We start from the raw sequence: 27,490 nt of genomic DNA on the forward strand, positions 1-27,490 counted from the left end.
TCTATCACAGGTGAAGAAACAGCTAAGCTTTTCATTGATAATATCTATCGCTATCATGGATTACCTAAAGATATCATATCGGATAGGGGAACTCAATTTGTGTCGAGATTTTGGAGGACCCTTTTCAAGATTTTAAAAGTGTACATGAAGCTATCTTCGGCTTTCCATCCTCAAACTGATGGACAAATAGAGCGCGTAAACTAAGTCTTGGAACAGTATTTAAGGTGTACCATCAACTACCAACAAGATGATTGGACAATCCTTCTGCCATTGGCAGAGTTTGCTTATAATAATATAGTACATTCCTCCACGCAACAAACACCTTTCTTTGCCAATTATGGCTATCATCCACGACTTGATACTTTTGATTTTTCAAAAGTTGATAATCCTGCAGCAGAAGATATGGCAAATCCGTTGTCAGAGTTACATGCAATAATGAAGGCGCAGTTGAAGAAAGCTCAAGAACGACAAAAGATAAATGCAGATGTATATCGTAAAGAGCAACCACAACTCAACGTCGGTGATAAGGTATGGCTACTTCGTCGCAATATCAAGACCACTCGACCTTGTGACAAATTGGACTATCGTAGGCTTGGCCCCTTTTCTGTTTCTGAACAGATCAACCCAGTTGCATATCGGTTACATCTACCGGAGTCAATGAAGATCCATCCTGTATTCCACGTGTCTCTTCAGGAACCATATAAGACAGTGGATATACAAGGAAGAAGACAAATGCCACCGCCTCCTATAGAAGTATATAATAATGAAGAATTTGAGGTGGAAGAGATATTAGACTCAAGGCGGCGCCAAAATAAGCTAGAATATCTTGTTCATTGGCGTGGATATGATATTAGTGAGCGCACATGGGAGCCATCCAGGAATCTAGCAAATGCATCAGCTAAAGTCAAAGTTTTTCATCAATGACATCCATCAAAACCAAGATGAAAACCTCTCTTATAAAAGAGACAAGATTGAGGCAAGATAACATTCAATTTCCTATCCTTGTTTGTAACTTCTTTGCATTTGTGACGCTAATTAGATGGAGAGCCAACAACCAGCGGATTCAACTCAAGAACCTTCGTTTGCTGACTTACCGGATGAGACATTTCGATTGTCACAACCTTCAAGACGACGCAACCGAGATGAAGATCCTCAAGAACGACATGTTCTTCCTTGAATAGATGGTGAGATACAACGCATTTGGTATCACGACCTTGGAAGAGATTCTCGATGTTTGGTGATATTATTGGAGATAGGAACGACTCCTGATGGTGTTTCAAATGTATTATTTGAAGGAAGTTATGAAGGCCTCAACAGTGATCAAATAACAGGGTGGTCTTCTCGCCCTGGAATGGGACACTATCGATGGCTAAGAGGACCCATCAACTATCTTCGAAGAGAACAAAGATCAGAGTATGTAGCAAATACAATTCGTCGCATATTAGATTTTCTCAATATATAATCACCGCTCCTCGTGGAACTCGTCCCTAGAAGGGGGGGTAATGTCACGGACATACATATAATTACCTATATGAATAGATAAAAGTATGTAAAAGTAGATAAAAGTAGGTTAATTATGTAATATCTTCTAGAGAAGCTTCTTAGAAGCTTCATAGACGCTGCTTTGACTTTATAGGAGTCTATAGTTGACTTTTAGGCTAGAAACTTGGTCAACAAGTTAGCCATGTGCCACACATGTTGGAAGCTTAAAGAACAAGCTAACTACGTGGTCCATCCATAGAAAACTTGCCTTGCAAGCAAAGGCATGTGGCCTAGAAAGTCAACATATATTGGAGGTCTTATAGAACATCGCCATGTGGCTTCTAGTTAGATAGTATATATAGAGGCAAGAGTGAAGCCCTCTTCACTCTTGTCAACTCCTTTCTTGCTTCTAGTCTAGTTTCAAGGGTCTCTAGTTTTCTTGTATTTTGGCAATAGCCATTCCAATTTCTTTCTTAATATACATATTTCTATTTTGTCCTATTTCTTTGAGAAAAGTTTCACTTACTCTTTAGCTTTCATCGAGTTCTTGTCCTTGACAAATTCTTGATTATTATTAAATTTTATAAGAAGAGGTGGAATTTATCTTCTTCTTCATAGATTCACTATCTTCTATGACTCTAGAATAGACACGTGAAATATAAGATGGATCTTTAAAGGTTTTGATAGATGTTATTAATAAGCAATAAGATTGACTTATTTACAATTAAAAAATGGTCTAAGCTTATGATAATCCAACTTATCATAAGGAAGGCTAGTCTTCATATTGTGATGAATTAGTCATACCTTCTTGCCAATATAGAATTGAGATTTTTCTTTATAATATGCATCTACATTACTCTTTTGTTGATCTTGAGCTGCTTTGAATTATACCTTTATTGTTGTATGTAGTTAAGATAAAAAATTTGCCAAATTTTTTGCCATAGGATTATCAAATTTTAAAAAGTCAAAAGCATCAAGTCATAGATGATAACCATAATTAGTAAAAAAAAAAGGTATTTATTGCATAAAAAAATATATTTCTATCAAAATAGAAGAAATTGCCTTAAAAAATCAATATCCTTCTAATTGTTATTAATTGCTCAATCAAGTCTCAAGATAAGAAAATATCGAGTTTGTATATATAATTTTTTTTATAGGAGTTATGACATCAATATATAAGTTCTAAGTATAAAAAAATAGCCAAAATATTATAAAAATATTTTAAATCTTTATATATCTTTAAGGTGAATTTTCTTCAAACTTAAATAGCTCATATCTCATAATCACAACTTCCAAACAAACAAAAATTTTACATAAAGTGTTGATGTATTTCAAACAACTACTAAAACAAATTAGGTATGAATCTTGAGATTTTGTCAAAATCCTAATAGTTGCTTAAAATCCTTGCTTACATATATTGACATGTAATTTTCTTCATATTTCACAAATTCAGTATTCAAATATCATTAAATTTTAATATATAATTGCTTAATTTAATAATTTATATCTTTAGAATTTTTTTAAAAAATATTTATTTAAAAACTCAAGTTATGGCTTTAATTATTACTATCAATAAAATATCGTACTTACTACCTTTAAATTAAATGTACTACCTTCAATATTCTATAATTTCTTTATGAAAATTCTAAATATAAAAATTCTTTTATAAAAGACATAAGCCTTAAAATCACCCTTACAACTATATCTTTGAATCTTCCAAAGCTGTCGTATAATATCTTGTATTCTCAAAAGAGCAATAATATGTCTTAAAATACACCTGAATTTTAAACGGTTATAATTTCTTCACCCTAATTCCATTTTTCTAAAATTTTCACAAGAATTATAGTTTAAATCCTAAATCTTACAATTCTTACTTTTGATTTTCAATTGCTTCTTTTGAAGTCATTAAAATCCTTGTTATGGTTACAGGTAGCCTAGTTAAAGCCTATTAGGCATAGCCTTTAATTAATAGGAATGAAGACCTTCATCTGTTGCCTTCATCTACCTATACCTTGCTTTCATTCCTTCAAATAAGCTTCTTTGTAATTTAAATCTTCATCTTTGAGCTCCTATCTTTTTTAAAACTTTATATTAAATATCTAAATCTTATATCATTTAAATACTATATCAAAATAAATAAACCTCAAAATGAAATTTTTTACACCAAATCTCTTTAAATTAACCTATTAATCATTCTAATATATATAAATATTTATAAATATATTATATATTTTAATTATTTTTTATATATTATAAGCAATTGTAATATGACATCTATTTCCTTCAAACTTATTATAGAATAGATATTAGGTCGTTTTTGTAAGATATTGATAAAATAAACTAATAATCCATAGAATAGTCAATTTAGGAGGACGGATGATTGATTCATTTATTAAAAGCGGTTATTATAGGATTACGGTTAGAATCTGGAAATTAGTAGCAATTATAAATGAGTTGTAGAAATTTGTCAGGGTGCCAAACTGTGATAGTCATGAACTGGGGTTAAGCTTGGTGCTTTTTCTTTGTTTTTCTTTGTTTTCTTTGTTGTTGAAGAGTAATGAATAGTTTCTAAATATTGAGAAGTGAGTTTGTGGAATAAATCATAGATTGATTTATGAGTTATTGATTATATAATTGGAGTACTGAGTGATTGAATTATATGAGAAATTATTGGAAGATTGATTATGGATGGAAGATAATGATTGTTGTTTATTGAGAATTATGTGTGTGTGTTTTGACAGAGGAAGTCTATGATTACAAGAATTCTATGAATTCAGATTGGTTGAAGTGAAGTCTGTTATTCTTGATATTGGATGGAATTTATTGAATTTCGAGCAGTCTTTTGAGAGTGCAGGGTTGCACATTGTGGTTATCGGTTGATGAAGGAGTATTATTACTGGGAAGAAGCATTGTAGTGTTTCTTAGTATTTTAGTGGTTCAAAATACAGTTAATTGTGTGACCCTAATAAGTGAAACTCATGCGCTTAGTCTTTCTATATATTCAAATTCCCCTATACAGGTTTATTCTAGAAGAAAATTTAAGAATAAGTAAAATGACAATCACATTTTGGTACCGCTGTCAGGGATTGATAATAGCATTGAGTGTTAGGAATTAACTGCCGGATGAGTAGAAGGAAAATAGGAAGCAAATTCAGTAGTACATAATGAAAGATTATAGTTATTAAGAATGAAAACATTGCAGTAAAGAAAATACGCCAGTTGAAAGAAAGACAAGAAAGAGTGCAAGCAAAAAAATCGTTGCAAAATGAGCAAAAATATAAGTTAAAAAGGAAGCATCAACAAAGTTGGATTAAGCCATGGTTGCATACTTGTCGGTATATCCGAATATACCCAGAAGCTGATGGACATCAAATATTTCAGTAATATATACCATTAAGAAAATTGCCAAGAGCACTCGTAGGAAATTTTGTCAAAAGCTCAAGGTATCTCTTAAGCTCTTTAACTGCAAGTAGAAGAAACACAAAAGAATTGGGTACTCCGTTGGATACCCTCCCAACAGTAGAAACTGCCAATTCTGTAAAAATTGATTCCGTCGAATGGCATAAATTGCTTTCCAATAAGGGCCAATTCAGTGTATTTCAAAATCCATTGTTTTCACCTCCAATTCAATCAATAAACTTATCTAGGGATAATAATAATAAATTAAGGAGATTAAAAAGTCAGAAAAAGACAATTGATGAAGGCAGTGGTAATTTTATTAAGAGATTAAGTGGCACATTGTCCTCTTCAATGGCGACGAGTGGTCCAGTAGTTCTAATAGTAGTACAAATGGGTGACATGAGCGATCACACAATGAACGTGGCTCTATTACCTACTTTTAGGAGTTTTTTGGGTACGGACCTCAATTAATATTTGTCTCAGTTTTTGACAACATGTGTAGCCAATAATGGAAGAACTGAAGATATTTGGTTACGATGGTTGCCAGCAACCTTAAAGGACACGACATTTGAATGATACAACCGCCAACCAGTGGATCAATTTTCAAATTGGGAAGCATTGAAGAATGCATTTTTAATCCAATTTCAGCCAATTGGTTTTGAAGTTCGTCTTTGAGAGATGTTAATGAATAGCAAAATGATCCTAGGGGAGTTGGTAGAATCGTATTATGGCCGGATGGCTGAAATACTCAGTAAGTGGCCGAATCACCAAATACCGGAGGTATTTATCTTATCTATATTAATCAATGGTTTGCAACCACCAAAGTTTAAAAAATTTGTGAAGGAAGCTCAACCCATTATGGTGTCTGCATTCCTTAATAGAGCCAAGATTTGGAAGGAGTGCCATTATGATTAGTTTTTAACTACAAGAGCTACGATGATTCTAGTTCAAGGCAGTTATCAAAATCTAACTTGGAACGGATCAGTAGGTGCTTATCCACAAATGTTAGATATAGGGTGTCAAGGACAAGAACTCGATGAAAAAACAATTCAGCCAAGTGAGCCTTCACTCAAAGAGAAGTAACAAAATATATATAAAAAAGTATATATATTGAAAGAGGAACTGGAATGGCTATTGCCAAAAGACAAGAAAACTAGAGATCCTTGAAACTAGACTAGAAGCAAGAAAGGAGTTGACAAGAGTGAAAAAGCCTTCACTCTTGTCTCTATATATACTCTCTAACTAGGGGCTACATGGCAACGTTCTATAGGACCTCCAATATGTGTTGACTTTGTAGGGCACATGCTTTGACTTACAAGGCAAGTTTTTCTACATGTGGGCCACATAGTTAGCTTGATCTTCAAGTTAACAACATGTGTGGTACATGGCCAACTTGTTGACCACGTTTTTAATCCAAAAAGTCAATTAAAGACACCTATGAAGTCGAAGCAGCGTCTAGGAAGTTTTTAGGAAGCTTTCATATTAAATATTATAGAATTAACTTACTTTTACCTATTTTTACTTACTTCTACCTATTTCTATATGTAATTATTAGCTTACATGATTATGGCCATGACATTACCTTCTCTTCTAGGGACGAATTCCACGAGGAGCGGTCATCATATGTTGAGAAAATCTATGATGCGACGAATTGTATTTGCCACATACACTGATCTCTGTTCTCTTCGAAGATGATTGATAGGGCCTCTCAACCATCGGTAGTGTCCCATACCAGGGCAGAAAGACCACCCAATTATTTGATCATTGTTGAGGCCTTCGTAACTTCCTTCGAATAGAATATTTGGAACACCATTAGGAGTTGTTCCTACTTCTAACAAAATCACCAAACATCGGGAGTCTCTTTCCAAATCGTGATACCAAATGCGTTGTATCTCACCATCTATTCGAGGAAGAACATGTTGTTCTTGAAGATCTTCATCTCGATTGCGTCGTCTTAAAGGTTGTGACAATCGTAATGTCTCATCCGGCAGGTCAGCAAATGAAGGCTCTTGAGTTGAATCCACTGGTTGTTGGTTCTCCATCTCCTGAGTACCACTACTACAACGAAGCTATGAACAAGAATTGAAAGTAGAATGTTATCTTGCCTAGATGTTGTTTCTTTTATAAAGAAGATTTTCATCTTGATTTTGATGGATGTCATTCATAAAAAGCCTCCACCGTCTTTGCTGCATTTGCAAGATTCTTTATTGGCTCCCATGTGCATTCACTAATACCATATGTGCGCCAATAGATAAGATATTCTAATTTATTTCGGCGCCGCCTTGAATCTAAGACTTCTTCTACTTCAAACTCTTCATTATTTTCCACTTCTATAGGATGAGGTGGAGCTTGTCATTTTCTTGGTATGTCCACTATCTTGTATGGTTCAAGAAGAGACACATGGAATACTAGATGGATTTTTATTGACTCTGGTAGATCTAAACGATATGCAACTAGATTGATTTGTGTAGAAATAGAAAATGGTCCCAGCCTTAGATAGTCCAACTTGTCAGAAGAACGAGTGGTCTTGATATTGCGACGAAGTAGCCATACCTTATCACCCAAGACAAATGATGGTTGTTCCTTTCGATAGGCATCCGCATTGGCCTTTTGTTGTTCTTGAGCCTCTTTTAACTGCACCTTCATCGTTGCATGTAGCTCTGATAAATGAATTGCCAAATCTTACGTAGTAGGATTATCAACTTTTGAAAAGTCAAAAGTATCAAGTCGTGGATGATAACCATAATTAGCAAAGAAAGGTGGTTGTTTTGTAGAAGAGTGTACCGTGTTATTGTAAGCAAACTCTACCAATGGCAAAAGAGTTGTCCAATCATCTTGTTCGTAATTAATGGTACATCTTAAATATTGCTCCAAAACTTGATTAACACGCTCCATTTGTCCATCAGTTTGAGGATGGAATGTCGAAGATAGTTTTATATCCACTTTTAGAATCTTGAAAAGAATCCGCCAAAATCTTGATACAAATTGAGTTCTCTATCTGATATAATATCCTTGGATAATCCATGATAGCGATAGATATTGTCAAAAAAGAGCTTAGCTGTTTCTTCACTTGTGATAGATTTTATACATGGTACAAAATGTGCCATCTTGATAAAATGATCTACTATCATGAATATAGAGTCATAAGAACTTGAGATTGGAAGATCCGTGATGAAGTCCATAGAAACAAAAGACCATGGTTGTTCTAGAATGGATAATGGCTGAAGAAGTCTAAAAGGTCGATGACGAGGAGTTTTCAATCTTGAGCAAACATCACATGATTGTACAAAATCTTTAACTGCCTTTTGCATTTGAGGCCACCAAAAATCCCTAGATATCAGCTCCAAAGTCTTGTTGTATCCGAAATATCCTACTACTGGGAAGTCGTGACGAGCTTGAAGAACATATAAATGTGCCTCTCCTTCTGGAACATATAGGCGTCCTTCAAAATAAAGTAGGTTGTTCTTGAATTCAAATTTAGATGGATCATGAGATTTAGAAGAATTGTTCTTGATATCATGAACAAGAGGATCTGAAGACATACTTAACTGGACTTGCTTAAGAAAAGTTAAATCAACAGTCAATGTTGATTTTATTGCTCGAAGATGAAATTGCTCCGGCTTCAAGAGAAACATTCTTTGTTGTTCAAAAGCTGCATCTCCTTCTTTTGGTGCAAGATAAGAACGTCTAGAAAAGGCATCGGATAAACCTTGTTGTTTTCCTGGCCGATAAGTGATGATGAACTCGAATCTTGATAAAGACATGCTCCAATGAGCTTGGCAACGATTTAATATGCGTGCTGACATAAAATATTCAAGGTTCTTGTGATCCATATACACGATGACTGGACTAGAAGCGCCTTTTAGATAATGACGCCATTCTTGAAAAGAATCCACAATTGCAAGAAGTTCTTTGTCATGGATCTCATAATTGATTTCTGCTGCTGAGAATTTTCTTGAATGAAAGGCTAGTAGATGAAGTTTGTCATCTATTCCCATTTGTGATAAAACCACACCCAAAGCAAAGTCCGATGCATCTATTTCCATAAAGAATGCTTTGGAAAAATCAACACGATACAAGATTGGTGCAGAAACAAACGCTGTCTTCAAAGATTCAAAAGCAACTTCCGCTTCTTGATTCCATTGGAGTTTGTCTTTACAAGTCAAACATGTAAGTGGAGCTGCAACTCAAGAAAAGTCTTTGATGAAGATCTGTTAGTAGTTGGCAAATCCCAAAAAACATTGGACATCTCTTACCATTTTTGAGATCTTCCAGTCTATAATAGTTTGAACTTTCTTAGGATCCATCATAAGTCCATCATTTGAAATGATGTAACCTAAGAAATTGACTTGAGTAGTGTGGAATACACACTTTTCTATCTTGGCATAGAGTCTTGCATCTCTTAATTTTTGTAACACATGACGAACATGAAGTTTATGTTCTTTTGGATTCTTAGAATAGATCAAGATGTCGTCTAGATAACATACCACAAAATCGTCCAAAAACTCTCGCAAAATATCATTCATTAGATGTTGAAAAGCTGCTGGTGCATTTGTAAGTCCAGAAGGCATGACGTTGTATTCAAAATATCCATACCTAGTTCGAAATGCAGTCTTCCATTCATCTCCTTCTTTGATACGTACTAGATTGTATGCTCCCCAAAGATCTATTTTTGTATAGATCTTAGCTTGATTCAGCTGATCAAGAGGTCCAAATATTAAAGGTAGTGGATACCTATTTTTGATGGTAATCTTGTTGAGTCCTCGATAATCAACACACATCCGGAATGATCCATCTTTTTTCTTCACAAATAGAATTGGAGCTCCTGCCAGAGATTTAGAATGGCGTATGAAATTCTTTGCTAGATTTTCTTCAATATACTCCTTGAGTTCAGCCAACTCATTTTGTGATAAACTATAGATTGGTCCGAATGGCGGTTGTGCTCCTTCTTGAAGGTCAATTGAGCAATCATAGGAACGATGTTCGGGGAGTGTATCTGCATTCTTTTTTTCAAATACACCTTGAAATTCTTGATATTGGCTTGGAATGCCACTTGAAGTCTTTTCACCAGTAGAAACGGGTGTAGCATAAATAATGTATGGTGATTCTTTCATAGTAGCATGCAAGAAAGCTTTTGCTCCTATAAATACGGATTTAATTAAACTGGACTTATGACTCTCTACTTGCTTAATTACACTGTTAGTTATACTTTTAGAGAAAGTAAGAGTTCGAGAAATCTAGTCTATTTGAGGGTTGAATTTTTCTAACTACGATAAACCTAAAATGACTGGATTAGAGGGAGATCTAATGATATTAAATACTACAAAACTATTGTGACCATTGATTATTACTTCTATAGGAAGGGTTTCATGAGTAATATCTCTAGAAGACAATGGACGACCATCTATGACTTCTACATGAACAGGTTTGGTTTTCTTTACTAAAGATATGCTATGTCTTTTAGTAAATTCTTCATCTAAAAAATACACTGAGGCTCCTGAATCTAACAAGGCAGAGACTTTGTAATGTTTAGGTCCTAAAATAACATTTAATGTAAAACAAAGAGAGGGCTCTGAGGAGAGAATAGGACCTTTATTAGAAGTTGTGCAAGGTTCCAGCCGCACGGTGTCTATTGTAGTTGGACAAACTCGTTTTCTGACATATTATCTTCTTTCACAGCCATACTCCTCATTTTGTGATTGCGTCGTTTCTTTGGACAATGTTGAGCAGTGTGCTTTGGTTCTCCACAATATAAACATAATCCTTCTTAACGACGACGAGTCTTTTCTTGCTCAGTAAGAGGTTTGAAACGTACTGCATCAATTTGCATATCTTCTACTTCCAAATGTATGTGTTGAAGAGGTCTTGGTGTTGCCATTGAATTATAGTAACGTTGAGGTCTACTTGTATGGTTCTCAGATCGGAATTCAAAAAGGCGATTTTTGCACTTCACAGCAAAGTCAATTGCTTGACTCAATGTTTGAGGATCAAGTAAGTTGAGCATTAATTTTTTTATCTCATATTGTAATCCGTAGAGAAATTGGCTAATAAGTGCAGCATCATCCCACTTGATATCAGTTGCAAGTTGTCAAAATTATGAAGCATATAATGTTACTAATCGATTACCTTGTCGTAAAATATGGATCTTATTGGTTGCAACATGAATTGCATCATGTTCTCCATACATGGATCAAAACTCCGCCAAAAAAGCCTCTAGATTATCCAATATTAGATCTCGTTGTTCAAAAAAAGATGAAAACCACAATAGTGCCGAACCTGAAAAAAGCGTACCAATGAATCTAATTTATGATCCTGGAGTTGGATAGCTTTGGGGTTGAAGTTCAATCACAAGTTGCACTTCATTGATAAATCCTCAAAACTTGGATGTGGTGCCATCAAACTTCTCGGGTGGGGCAATTCTTGGTTCTCTAATATTTGAAGGACATTCCACCATAGGAGAAAGGACATGGTTTGGTGCAGATGTTGAAGCAGCTCCAACCATTTCTATATCTTTACTTCATGCCAATCTTATTGCTTCTTGTGGTAGTAAATTGAGTTGATGCATTGCAAGCATTAACTCCCTCAATTGCTCTTGCATTTGTGCCATTGCACTCTTCATTTCAAGAAGTTCTGCCATGATAACACTTAGAAGAAAGAAGATGTCTAATATCGCTCAAGACAAATAGAAGAGAGGACTTGAGGACAAAGAAAATGATAAGGACAATATCAGTTTAGAAGAAGGTAATCCGTAACTTCTAATATGCTTATATCTTATCAAGAAAAAGGGGTAATCCACTCTTAATCAAGATTAGACAAAGCTCTAATATTGTAGGTGTACTCTTGTCAATCTGTGAAGGACAAGAACTCGATGAAAAAATAATTCAGACAAGTGAGCCTTCACTCAAAGAGAGGTAATAAAATATATATAAAAAAGTATATATATTGAAAGAGGAACTGGAATGGCTATTGCCAAAAGACAAGAAAACTAGAGACCCTTGAAACTAGACTAGAAGCAAGAAAGGAGTTGACAAGAGTGAAAAAGCCTTCACTCTTGTCTCTATATATACTCTCTAACTAGGGGCTACATGGCGACGTTCTATAGGACCTCCAATATGTGTTGACTTTGTAGGGTACATGCATTGTCTTACAAGGCAAGTTTTTCTACATGTGGGCCACATAGTTAACTTGATCTTCAAGTTAACAACATGTGTGGCACATGGCCAACTTGTTGACCACGTTTCTAATCCAAAAAGTCAATTAAAGACACCTATGAAGTCAAAGCAGTGTCTAAGAAGTTTCTAGGAGGCTTCCATATTAAATATTATAGAATTAACTTACTTTTACTTACTTTTACTTACTTCTACCTATTTCTATATGTAATTATTAGCTTACATGATTATGGCCGTGACATAGGGGCCAATTCCAGTGTTAATATTCAAGGGCTAGTTAATGTCACCCCATTGCAAGCTATACCACCAAACATGACAACAGCGTATACTCCCTATTTTCTGTATCAACAACAAGCATTACCTACGGTAGAGTTATCAATAATATCAACCCCAAAAGATTCCAATGAAGCCTTGTTGTTGAACTTGACAAAGAAAATGGAAGAAATGGCCATCAATATAGTTAAGGATAAGGAGAAGAGGCAAAAGCCTACCAATACTAGGACCAATGTTTGGTGTAGTAATTATTAGGGCTATTGTCATTTGGTAGTAGAATGCCCTTCAACCTCACAAATTATGGGTCAATGTACATTTTGCAGAGGAAAGTACTTAACAGCTAATTGTTGGAATTTGCAAAGGCAACAACAATTCAGTAATCAGACTATGATCTCATCGACTTAGTAGAAAGTTAATTAAGTTCAAACAAAAAATACGTTTGGATGAAATGGAGATCGATCTAATCGATAAAATCAAACATTCAATAACTTTCAAAGTTCCAATTTTAATCAAGGGTCTGCATCAAACCACCAGAATTACGGAAAGGAGCAGCACAGGTATCAGCAATATGCTTCACTGGCATTATCGAACCAAATTTCTTCTATTCCAACGGGACAACCAGGATCATTTTCTAATCCTACATAGAATAAGCTTAGTATGTATATACCAATGGAGACACCCAATATGCCTGATGAGGGTACAAGAAGACCACTTCATAGTTTCTGTTGTAGATAGATTCGCCATTATGCTAGTGAATGTCCCAATTCCAAAGCTAGTGACGATTATGCACCAGTTTGTAGGAATTACAAGCAATCGAGGCATACTTATCAGCAATGTAATGCTCCATTCTATTTCAATAATCAGGATCAGCAGATCCAAAACTAAGGAAAAATGGAAGAAATAAATTAAGGTCTTCAAGATTCTTTGATAAATCGGGTGGAATATGTCCAAGCCGTCCCTATCAAGAGTCAACAAAAAGGAAAAAGACCAATTCAACATTTGGGTGATCTTGAAGCGAAGGACCAATGTAATCTAATTATGAGGACATCCAATACAGGTCCTGTTACAGGCCTCTTATCCTATATGAGACTTGACTCGATTGGCCTACTCAATGAATTACCGATTACAGAGGCTTTGGATCCGTTTCAAGCTGTTCCATTCTTTACATAGTTTTGAGAAACATCCTTTCCATTGAAAGATCCTCTAGGAGGCGTGAATTCCAAGGAAGCTCCATTTGCTGTTCCAATTCTGAGTCTAGGGTGGAAGAATATCTTACCTCACGGAGTTAAATTCAACCCAATGAAAAGAAAGAGGGCATTGGGCATTATCCTAAATATAAAATCCTATGATATTTTGAAGGATCTGGATGCTATTTGGCCTTCTATTTCTATGAAGCAACTTCTAGCGGTCGTACCAGAGTGCCGTTCTACATTGAGTTTATCATTAATACGGCATAGGCAACGCAATAAGGAATTTTGTGAAGTCAGTTTGAATCCTGATCCAAGTGCATTAATCTTTGATATTTCGATTGACGGTATCATGATCTCTAATATTCAGGTGGATGGTGGTTCCAGCATCAATTTAATGAATACTGATACAATGGATGCTTTAGATTTGGATCACTTAGTACCAACAACATTGGTATTATAGATGACAGATCATAGCCGGGTTAAACCAATGGGTATTTTACGGAGTGTTCAAACTATAATTGTTGGTATTGCATATGCAATTGACTATATCATCTTTGGACTACAACGTTCGACTTTATCACATCCAATTTTATTGGGATGACCTTAACTTTATCAAGCAAAGGCCAAGAACGATTGGGGTCAGGATACTTTGACAATTGACAAGGATAGCAATAAAATGGTATTACAAATGTATCCAGTATGCTATCACGGGGAGTCTCAATAATCAGTATCTGAATTGATGTCGGACAATGAGCTTAGCTCTGATAATGATGCAATTGCACCGATTACGGAGGCGTTCGTGGAGGGAGTACAATACCTTAGAGTGGTATACCAATGTGGAGGTTCGGAAGATTACTTGATATATCCAATGGATTTGAAAAGCTTTGATTATGTTAGTATTGATTTGATGATCAAGTATGATGTGCACCATGTTAGTACCTTAGACACAGGATTCAATACTTGACACATGTCGAACTTACCGACTGATTTTCAACCAACGCGGAGGTTGAAACAGAATATCGCCATTGCACCTTTATGTCAAACTATTAACTTAGCGAGCACAGCAGAGCCACGGATAATTAAGATCTATGAAGGTATTAAGGACCATGAGTTGACCTGTTGGATAAAATTTTTCTTGCATCATAAGTCCGCTTTTGCTTGAACTTATCTTGATTTAAAGGATATTCTCATTGACATATGTGAGCATCGTATTATTTTAGAAGAGAACGCTAAACTAGTATGGCAAAGGCAACATCGCCTTAATCTTAAATATTCTCTCATGGTGGTAAAGGAGGAATTGGACAAGCTTCTTGCGATTGGTTTTATTTACCCAGTATGGAATAGTGAGTGGATTTCTCCAATCGTCATGGTGCCGAAAAAGAATGGAAAAATCTGTATTTATCAGGATTTCTGGAAACTTAATGCGGCCACCAAGAAAGATTACTTTCCATTACCTTTCATGGACACAGGATAGATCTAATTATGATATAAGTGTGTTAGGGTGTAGAGGCAACTGAAAAGATAGTTAGTATTTATTAATGTGTCGGATGGAACGGAGGTGAGAAATGGATAGTATGGATAACATGTTGTTATGATCACCGGTAGTAAGAGAATAAGAGTGGGGCACTAGTTAGAGGTCATTCTGTGTTGTCGTTCTTGGTTGTTTTTTGAAATTGCTATTTCTTATATTTCTTACATTTTCCAACGTAGTAGTTCCAGTTAAGAGTTTGAAAGAAGGAGCATCATGGCATTTGAAAGTACAAAGTAAGCTACAGACAAAGAAGATAGTGGCCGAAACGTGAGAGCTAGACGTGCATCAAAACCACCTTCTGTGATAATCATTACAAATATGGAGCCGATGAAGTTGGATATTTGTTGGACGCCAAAAAAAATAAAAGACTTTCAGAATACACAGTTGTTCCAGTTTTTGCACCTATCAGATTGCTTATCATTAATTAATGTGTTATTAGTGTGGAAATATATCGCAAACTATGACTCGGAGGATGAATTGAGTGTGGTACAAGGACGAATTATCAGGATTAATGGAACAATCCTGAAAAAGGTACTGTATCTTCTCATTAGAAAAATTGCAGTAGGAGCTGATGACTCAAGCGACTTTAGTCTAAGAAGATATTTCAAGGGAGGTATGTTGGCCTTTGAGAGGAGCCAAGGTTGTTGGACTACCAAGGTAATTTCACAAAAACTCATAGAATGATTCCGTTTTGTGGTGAAGCGATTAGGACTGTACCAACACCCCACATGTATGTCCATACGATTATTGTATGCAGTGGTAGGGGCACTGGAAGAGATGATATTCAACTAAGCAACATATATAGTCACTCATATTCATGCGGAGATAAGAGCCAAGTAAAAATTGGAGAAAATCACTTAATTACTTTGTTCCAATTATGTGTATGCTGTGATCACACACACATTGCATCAAACAACGCTAGTAGAAGAAAGTCCTGTACTAGTCCTAGTGCCTCTACGAAGAGAACAAAATTTGTTGGCACAGAATGTCAATACAGCGGATGTAATACACAAAATTGGGAAGTGAAGTCATACAGTGGCACAAGGAGTCGTTCCAATTATTGAATCAGAACGAGTTCCAATTTTTTTAGTGATGGAGGAGGAGAATGAAACTCCAATTTTGATAGATATTAATCAGTTGGCATTTCTACAAGGTCGATTGCCTGAAGGAATACCTCTTAAGAATGCTTTATTGAAGCACATTTTACAAATACATTGTATGGTGCGAGCATTGGATGTAAAGGGCAGTAGCAAACGGGATTTAGAGGATAGTAAGAAGGTGATATCAGAGCAAAATCAAAGAATTGAAGAGTAAGAATAGATGATAAATGAATTTGGGGAATCTAAGCTGATATTGGAGCGAAAATGGATTCACCAATATGAGTCTTGGATGAAAGAAAAAGAACACATCTTACGGATTGTAGAAGGATAATGTAATGAATTGATCCAAAATTACAAGACATGAGATTTGTAACGAGAGAAACTCAAATGCTAGTTGCATGCGGAAGGAGACAAAGCAACGTTATTGACAAAAGAGAAAGAAGCATTGAATGACCAATCCAGATGCAAAACAGAGAAGTTGAGGTTCAAAATCAAAGTTTTACAAGGTGATGTGACAAAATTGATGGAAGAGTTAATAGTGAGAAGCTAGTCCCAAGTGTCAATTGAAGATGTTCCAGAATGGATGAGTCATCAACAGCATCAGTTGGAACTCCATGATATATATATATATATATATATATATATGACCTAAATGTTTAGTATGAAGCCTTGAGAGAAGATAGAAGCCTAGAGATGAAAATCTAAACTAATAGGAGGCTAATTGAGAGGGATGAAAGTAAGGCATGGTCGGATGAAGGCAAAGAATGGAAAACTTCATCCCTATTGGTCGAAGGCCATGCCTAATGGACTTCAAGGAGGCTGTCCGAGGCCTTATTAGGGATTAGGGTTCCTTTTTCGAGAGCATTCGGAAATTACAAGCTACTGTTGTAAATTTTAGGATTTGGGATACAATTGTTTTACAAAAATTAGATGATTTGGAATTAGGATAAAAAATTTATAACCGTTTGAAGTTAAGGTGTTTATTTAAGACATACTGTTACTCTTTTGAAAGTACGAGGAGTTTTATAGTAGCTTTTGAAGATCGGAAGGTACGATTGGAACGGCGATTTCAAGGCCTAAATCTTTTATGAAAGAATTATTGCTTTTAGAGTTTATATGAAGGAGTTGTAAGAAGTTGAAGGCGGCACTTCCAAATCAAAGGCTGTAAGTAAACAGTTTTATTTGTAGTAATGGTTGGAGCCATAACTTGAGTATTCGGATGAATTTTTGGTTCAAAATTTTAAAGAATGGAAATTTTTTGTGATAAAAAGCTATACATACAAATTTTGTGGCATTTAAGCTTATATTTTGTGAGATATGAAAAAAATTGCACATAGATGTATAAAGACAAGGATTTGAAGTGACTGTTAGGGTTTTCCAGATATCTCAAAATTTGCAACGAATTTGCAATTGAAATTTGTTGTAGAAGTTAATAAGAATACATCAGTACCTCCAGTAAAATTTGAGTTTGTTTGGACGGTCGGATTAGGAGATATGAGGTGTTGAAGTTCGGAAAAATCTCCACATAAGAATAAACAAGGTTTTAGAAGATTTTATCATATTTTGGAAGTTGTGGGTTACTTGAGGATTGTGTATTTGGTGTAATTAATCAAAAGGGAAAAATTATATATAAACTTAGGGCTTCTTTTATTTTCAAGCTTGATTGAATAATTAGTGACAACGAGAAGCTTAGCGTTTTCTTTAGGCAAACTCTCTCTACCCGGACAATGGATGATTGATTTAGTTATTAAAAGCGGTTATTCTAGGATTACGATTAGAATCTGAAAATCAATAGCAATTATATATGAGTTGTAGAAGTTTGTCGGGGTGCCAAACTGTGATAGTCATGAGCCGGGAGGCCAGACTGTGATAATCATGAGCTAGAATTAAGCTTAGTGCTTCTTCTTTGTTTTTTTTGTTGTTGAAGAGTAATGGATAGTTTCTGAATACTGAAAAGTGAGTCTATGGAATAAATCAGAGATTGATTTATGAGTTATTGATTATGTAATTGGAGTACTAAGTGATTGAATTATATGAGAAATTATTGGAAGATTGATTATAGATGGAAGATTATGATTGTTGTTTATTGAGAGTTGTGTATGTGTGTTTTGATAGAGGAAGTCTATGATTACAAGAATTCTATGAATTCAGATTGGTTGGAGTGAAGTTCGTTATTCTTGGTGTTGGATGGAATTTATTGAGTTTTGAGCGGTCTTTTGAGAGTGTAGGGTTGCACATTGTGGTTATCAGTTGATGAAGGAGTATTGATACTAGGAGGAAGCATTGTAGTGTTTCTTAGTATTTTAGTGATTCAGTATACAGTTAATTGTGTGACCCTAAGAAGTGAAACTCATGCACTTAGTCTTTCTTTGTGTTCGAATTCTTCTATATAAGTATATTCTGGAAGGAATTATAGAATAAGTAAAACAAAAATTATACTTATACATCTTTTGATATGTGCCATATATTACTCCTCCTCATCCTCTTGAGATTTTCTTAAATCACTCATAGGTTCTTTTATTTCATATTCTTGGTCCAAATATTGAGATAAGAATTCTTTAAGGTCTTTTTATTTTGAACCACCTATTTCTTTTGTTGAAAGCCTTTATCTTCTTTTCTGCTAATGAAATTCTAATGATAGCTCCATCTAATTCATATAAAGTATATGTAGCATTATCATAGATTGTTACTACCACATATGATCCAAATCATTTTTTTGCAAATTTCTTTATAGTACTATGGTAATATTTAAAGCTACTATCATAAACTAAAACCTAATTTCTAATCTCTATAGACTTAAGCATCAATATATGAGTTTTATCAAAAAAAAATTTATTTTTTAATCTTGCTTCTTTTAACCTCTCAGCTATAATTTGTAGGTCTTTAAGTTATCTTCTTAACTATTAGATTCAAAGCTCCAATAATATTTTTTTATTGAGATTATCTTTTCAATGTAGAAATATCTATATAGGATAAGTTTCTTTAGTTGGCATCATATGCTTTTGTCTTAACATTAATTCTATAGGCATATAATTAGTGATAATATTATGAATAATTCTTTTGGCTTATAAAGCAAATAAAAGAAGTTTAAGCCATTGAATTGGCTTATTTTTATATTTTTTAATAAAGGCATAAATAATAGGAGGATGATCCCTCTCACTCTTTCTACTAACTTTAGGATTATAAGAAGTAGTCAACTTGAGTTGAACTCCATACCTATTATAAATTCTCTTGTTTCATCAACATCTAATTTTCTTCTATTAGCTCTCATCTTTTTAGTGCTACCATATCTGCTAAAGATGTCTTTTAATATAAATCTGCATATTGCTTCTATAATCTTAGTTCTCAAAGTCCTTCCTTCAACATAATTTAATAAATCTTCTTTTATCAAATCCAAATATTTCATACTCCAAAATCTTGATGGCATAGCTACCAAATCAATTATCTATTGAAAATGTATAGAAGATGGATAAGTAGGATGTAATCCATCTTTATACTTAACTTTAAATTATAATTGATACTTTGTGCATGATCTCACAAAGTCTTTTACATTCTTGTATAAGCCGTTCCACCAATACCTTTCCTTGAACTAGGTATATATGTCTCAAATTCTTCTATATCCTGCCCAAAATTTATTATGATATTTTTGAGAGTGTAAATTTCACTCCTCAATCCCAATTACAAGATGACCTCAATAAAGAGTTGCTTGTAATTGGTGGTATGAAGGGAAGTAAGCAATTAACAAAAACAAAAGATGAAAAACCACAAAACAATTGAAATGAATGACATGAAGCAAGTACACAATCAAAAACTAAGTCACAGTCTATTCACTATGTTTTCATCCAATAAAAAGTAAAATTAAAAAATAAAAAGTAAAATTAAAAAGTAAAAAGTAAATTTTTAAATAGGTAATTTTATTATATTTCCAATGACATAAGAAACATGTGAATCCGAATTACTATGAGTAAATTATGAAGTTTTAAAAAATAGAAAGTAAATAATTAAAAAATGAAGTGAAAATATTTTACCTCAAGGGTAACTTGCTTACAGATCAAGGGTTCGAGCCTCACCAAGGCTTACATGAAGTGTATACCGGTTGCCTAAAGCGGCCTTGAGGCCTCAGTCTTATCTTCCTACCTACATCCAAGGTGCTACATCCTATATGGGACTTGTGCACCTCCCTTCTTATAAGGACTACACTAGCTACTAGTCCTCCTATTTTCTACTAGTAGAATTAATATTTTTGCATTTTTGACTTCACCATGGTGTTCAAAAACACCCAATTAGCCTAGAAACATTGCTTGGCCTTCAAACCGTGCTCCATTTCTTCATAATGGCTCTCCAAGTGGTAAAACTCAATTTTACTAAGGTCTTAAAAATTATCCTAAAAATTCATAGAAAATTCTAAATAAATTCTAAATAAATTCTTAAAATTCTTATAATATTTCTATAATTGTAATATCCATTTAAAGATATAATTCCCTATATTGATGATTTTTTATAGTGATAAAAATCAATTTGAATCTACTAAAAGATCTAAATAATTTCTAAATAAATTCTAAAAATTCCTATAATGTTTCTATAATTCTGGTAGCAATTTAAGGATATAATTTAATATATTATTGATTTTTAATATTAATGGAATTAATTTAAATCTACTATAAATTCTACTTTTTATATAAATAACTAAAAAGACATTAAGTTCTTTCTCATGCTTTTTTTTACTACTAACTAACATCTATAGTTTTTGTATAAGTAATACATATAGATATAAGATCAATATAAATATTGATTTTAGTAACTAATCTTTACTTCTCAATAATAAGTAAAAATACTAAACCAACTAAAATAATTGCTATCAAGAATTACTAAGACTCCATTTCTTCTCCACTAATACTATTCTTCTTTCTTTAATATCTTCTAAGCACATCTTTACATAATAGTTGTAATTTTGGCACTCTACATACATTAATTTGTTCTAAAACAACTAGTGAGTCAATCTGATGATTCACACATGGCGACCATCTAGGATGACTTGCAAAGGAGAAGAACCTAGAACTGACTTCTCAAAATACTATTGAATAAAAAGAAGATTTGTCCCTAGAAGGTTTCAATAGCTATCCAAGTCAAGAATGAGTGAATTGCTATTAGTCTATAGGAACTAAAATAGATTTTTTTTTTAGAATTATATAAGAAGATAGAAGAAAATTTAATTTAATCTTAAAAATTAATGATTCTAGAATAAGATGGATAAGACTAAGACTAAAAAGATGGTATCTCCACTCCCCTCTTTGACATGAGAGGATTTTGGTATAAATCCGTAAAGGCCTATACATCCATAGAGGATACAATGTTGGTCTTTTCTTGCAGTAATACTAGCTCATTAGAATAGTTCATTTTTTCCAACCGGATTTGAACCAAAAATGCTCACTTGACAACCTTTCACTTGACCAACCCATCTATGCCTTTTGGATGTTTACTAAGACACATTTTCACAATTCTCAATCATAATATATATATATATATATATATATATATATATATTATGATTATATATATATATATATATATTTTCATAAAAGTTTCATCAAAGAATCATCTCTCTTAGTTAGAATATCTCTAAATTGAAACGAAGACAAGACAAATAAATATGACTATAGCTTATCTTGAATTCCAATGTTTTAGCTTCTAAATTCCACTGGGATTTGATAATTTTCCACTTAAGGAATTGAATAAGGGTGAATTTGAGAATGAGGCATTTGACTTTGTGTATGATAAAAATCACACTCTATATTCTTTACATCTATTTCCATATGTTCTAGTGGAAAAATCTTTGTCTTTGAGTGTTTGTAGCCAAACTGAATTATTTGGAAAGACTTTCTTAACTAAATAGGGGCCTCACCATATGGCATCAAATTTCTTTGGAAAATCTAGTCTCCTAGTATCTTGTAAGAGAACTAACATGCCAAGCTTAAAGGTTCTAACTTTATGTTGCTTATCAAAGATAATTTTTCTTCTTCTTTAGATGACCTCTTATTGTTGAGTACTTGGTCTTCTGGTCTCATCTAGACCTTCTAATCACTCTAGTATATCAATTAAAGATTTTTTGGTTGACAATCTTTCTTTCAAGGTAATTCAAAGGGAAGGAATTTTAAATTCAATTGATAAAATAGCTTCTATCTCATAAACTAAGGAAAATAGCATTGCTTAGGTTGTCACTTTAAACGTTATTCTATAAGCTCACAAGGTTGCAGGGAGCTTTATATCCCAATCTCTTTTAGATGTTATCACATTTTTTCTAAAGATATTGACCAAAGTTTGATTTATCCTTTTTATTTGCCCATTTGTTTAAGGGTGATAAGGAGTAGTTTTTCTATGGTCAATTTTAAATTGGAAGGTCAAATCTTCTATCACTTTATTTAAGAAATACTTACCTCTATCACTAATTAGGATTTTTGGACATCCAAACCTAGTGATGATTTGTTCATAGAGAAATTTGGAAGCCTATTTGGCATCATTAGCTTTAACTACCTTTGCCTCAGCCCACTTGGTCAAGTATTTGATTGCTACCACTATGTATTTCATACCACTAATGGAATTGGGATGAAGCTCTCTAATATAATCAATTCAACATTTTTCAAAAGAAACTAAAGGTAGGGACATATGGAGAGGCAAACTCATCTTTAGGTCATTTTTAGCATATTGTTGACATGCGTTACATGTCTTAGTATATCTATGCGCATCTTGAAATAATGTGGGCCAATAATAACTTGCTCTAAGTATTTTTTGGCCTGTTAAGGTTCCTAAAAAGTGACCCCCACATGTACTATCGTGACATGCCGATAGAATGGTAGGAATTTCTTCTTCCATTACACACCTCCTTAACATCCCGTCAACTCTACGTCTATATAATTTGCCACCAACTATGGCAAAGTGTCTACTATTAATTCTTACCTTTTTACATTTTATTTTAGAAAGATGAGGAAGCAAGGCTTGAATTGACAAAAACTTGGTAATTAATGCATACCAAGTGGGCGTAGTTGAAATGATAAACAAGGTTTCATCTATCAATGTGTCATCAATTAAGGCTTCACCAATTTGAATTGACAACCTAAATAAATGTTCTGCTTGCTTGTGCATCCTTCTTAGCTTATATTCTATTGTATAATCAAATTCTTCTAGTAAAAGTACCTACCTTATAAATCTACCACTTAAATCAACCTTATTTACAAGATATTTGATTGCCAAGTGGTCTACAAAAAATACCTTTGGATTTAAGAGAAGGTAATGTCTAAACTTTTTAATGGAAAAAACCATAGTAAGGCATTTCCATTGTCGTGTTACATGCTTTTCTGCTCAAGAACGCGCTGGGCGTCTGGCTGTAGAAGGTAGTATGGAGATTCGCCAATATTCAAGCAGTCTATCGGTTTTTGACTATTGGAATATAAACGACTGTAAAAATACACCGTAAATCTATACAGATGTCCTCCAACTGCTCACCAAAGTCCTTTTTGCCCCAACCGGTAGGTCTCTAGACGTTACAGAGAATTCCAAAGAACCCAATCTGCTAATCTTTGATACCGCTTTATACTCACGATCTTGTATCCACTGACTTTCTTGTTAGATTAACCCAAAAAATTTCATTCACTCCGCATCCTCAATCCTATAGACACCCTTTTAATTCTTCAATCACAGACATAACTTCGATTTCATAAAATAGTCAAGATGATCACACCCACTTCATTAAAAATCCCGATTCACTATTACAACATTGACTTCAGCAACGATTGCCTCAATCTTCCCAAAACCCTATGAAGAAAAACCCCAATTCTCTGTCTTTTCTTCCCCAAAGCATGAAGCTCGCTCTCCGATCCTTCTCCCTAAACCTTATTCTCCCCCCTTCATTTCTTAACCTATCCTCCCCTTTAATCCTAATTCCCTCCTCTTTCAAACCCTAGCCTTTGAATTTCTTCAATCTTCCGTCTTGGATCTAAAATTGGCTCCCGCCGTCAGAGCTTTTTCCTCTATTTTTACCTTTAAGAGATCTTTTTACCGAAAAGACGTTCCCAGAACAGCACAAAGGACGGAACAGCTTGAAACGGAATTGGAACCCTCATAATCGGGACCACATTGAGTCGCCCGACCAATTCAGGTCTCATATTGGCTAAGAGGCCCGTAGTAAGACCTAGATGTTTCCGTAATTGGTCCGCATTGGGTTGCCCGACCAAGTCAGGTCTCATATTGGATAAGAGGCCCGTAATATGATCTAGATTGGATGTCTTGAAATTGGATTCAATTGGCTCTTTGAACCACGCTCACTCGTCTTTGAATTGGTCCTTTCCCTTCCTACTGACTCCTGTTATTGGAATCGAATGGAGCATTTCAGTATGCCTCAGCTGACTGTAATGGGGTGACTGAACCATTGCCTCTCAGTATTTGCACTGGAATTGGTCGTTGCTCCCAATATTCGAGGTAACTGAATATTAATAAAAGTCCTCTTTCTTTATATTTTCATAGTATACTCGTGTTACAACATAACATCCACCCCCTGTGAACCTGTGCATCCTCTGGTATGCACCAATTTACCCAATTGCTGTTTGATTTAAAGTATATTCTCTATATCTTTGTCCAGTTTGTCTTCGTCACCTTCATTATCCAAATCACTTTCATCTTCTTGCTGCAGAATCTCTATACCTTCATTAAGGTTTTCCATATTCATCTCTGCATGTCTTCATTTAAATATTTTTACTCGCTTCCCTACAATAGGTATTTTCAATTTTGTACCATCTAACTCCTCTAATGAGTAAGTCGCATTATCATGAACAGTTGTTACTACATATGGTCCAAATCAACGTTTTGAAAATTTCCGCAAAGTACTATGTTGATTATCCAGACTATTGTCATAAACAAGTACCCAGTCACCTTCCTCGATTGCTTTAGGTCTCAATCAATATTGCTTATCGAATCGCGCCTTGTTTTGTAAGCTTGCACTTTTTAACCTTTCCAATGCTATGTGCACATCTTCCGATCTTTGCTCCAATTATCAAATCGTAATAGCCAGAAGTTCTTCTCTTGTCAATCCAACTTCCCATGGTAGCATACTCCAAGTAAGTACCCTTTCTTCAATCGACATAATTGATTTTCGACCTGTCATAAGTTCTATTGGCATATATCCTGTCACTGAACTATGTGTTGTTCGATCAGTTTATAATGCAAATGACAAAAGCCGTGGCCACTCTTTAACTTTCCTATTACAAGCTTTAACTAATGCTTTCACAATCGGTGGGTGACCACGTTTACTTTTTGCATTCCCTTCTGGATTATAAGCAGTAGTCAGTGATAGTTTGACTCCGCATCTTTCAAAGAACTTACGAGCTTCTTGTGCATTTAATTCTCCACGATTTGTAGTGATTTTTCCTACGCATCCGTAGTGGCAAATGACATCTTCAAGCAAAAACCTACAAATCCCCTCTGTAGATTTTGTCCTCAATGCTCATCCTTCTACTTGATTTGATAAATCTTCACGAGCTAAAATCAAATATCTCATCTGCCATAACCCAACTAGCATAATAACCAAATCAACAACCCATTTAAAATGAATAGCCATAGGATACGTAGGATGAAGACTATCTTGATGTTGGATATTAGAATACGATTGATAAATTTCACATGACTCTACAAATGACAGCACATCTCGATACATATTTTTCCACCAATATCGTTCATTGAGTTTAGCAAAAGTAGCCTAGATTCCTCTATGCCTTGCCCATAAACTATTATGAAACTTCTTAAATAATTTTAGTTTTTCTTCTTTTTTGCCTATCACTCGCTGTGGCATCCCAATTCCTTTCTTCAGTCTCTTCTATAAGAATCCATCTCGAAGCAAAAATTCATATGCTTTTTTTCTTATTTGTTTGAATTTTTTTATAGACCAATTCCCTTGCTTAGTCAAGGTATTCAAGTAATGACCAATATTCAATAATTCTCCTTCATAAGATTCTTCAAGAAATAGCTTGTCTTCTTTGTTGAGATTTGATATTGAATAGAATTTCAATCCGACGTCATAAATGTCTTCAACCATTTCGTCCTCCCTCTCGTATCTTGCTCGAGATAGCATGTCTGCTACTAAATTTTTCTTCCCAGTAACATGCTTAAATTCCGAATTTAGTGACTTAATATAAGCAATCCATCTCAACATTGCAATATTTGGCGTTGAACAGTTAATAATCATTCCAAGCAATGGCAAGCAATCTGTTTCAATTACTACTACTACCCCAATCAAATAATCCTTTTCAGCTTTCATAGCCGAAACAACTCTCCAAAGTTCTCTTTTGACTTACGAATATGCATGCTGATGAATACTTAAAACTTTAGCTCTAAATCAAACTGTACATCTATTTCCACTTGAATCATCTTGATCCACAGCCCATCCAATGGCAATTGGACTAGCATCCATAGTAAGAATCACTAGTCTATTGCACTTATAATCAACCTTCCTCAATATTGGAGGTGGCATCAATAATTTCTTCAATCTTTGCATTGCCTGAATATGCCTTTCTTCCCATTTAAATCGGTAGCCCTTACGTAACAGTTCATATAATGGATCCGCTATGTAAGCATAATGAGGGATCCAGATTCGATAAAATACACATGCACCTAAAAACCTGCGAACCTCTGTTAAAGAATCACAATCTTCTTTCATCCTTCTAATTGCATCAACTTTAGTCGGATCTGGTTTTCTTCCATAAAATCCACATAAATTTCCAACAATCACAATCTCTTGTACTCCAAATACAGACTTCATACACGATAATGTAAGATGAACTTCTCCAAGCCGAGTTAAAATCTTTTCACAATCTTGTATATGATCAACAACATATTTGCGACACCCCCTCTTATCTAAAGTTTCATCCTTGTCTCCTTCTCTGCACCCTTTTATAGGAACATCATCCAGAAAAGATATATTCTTTTCCGGAATAAAATCTCTCAATACCTTATTCATCCCATTCATCATATGTGCAACTGAGTTGGTCGCGCCTTGAGGAAGAATGTACATTCTAACCAATCCAAGTGGTATCCTCATTGTTGTCATATCTCTACTTCCTTCGGCAAGTTGAAATTCATCATAACCTGAATCTAAGTCACCCATTGATTAGATCGACCTTCCTTCAAATGCCTCAGTAAATTCATCCACAATAGGTCCTATTACTGCATTCCTGACAGTTATTGCATTCACCGGTTGCATATCTTCAATAAACCGTAGTGACCCATTCTTCTTAGGTATCGTAAACCATCGACTAGAATACAATGCAAATGAAGGTTTCATTATTTTTATCTTTATCTTTT

The sequence above is a fragment of the Physcomitrium patens genome, chromosome 23 (assembly GCF_059467195.1).
Source record: "Physcomitrium patens ecotype Gransden chromosome 23, ASM5946719v1, whole genome shotgun sequence".
Classification (NCBI taxonomy): Eukaryota; Viridiplantae; Streptophyta; class Bryopsida; order Funariales; family Funariaceae; genus Physcomitrium; species Physcomitrium patens.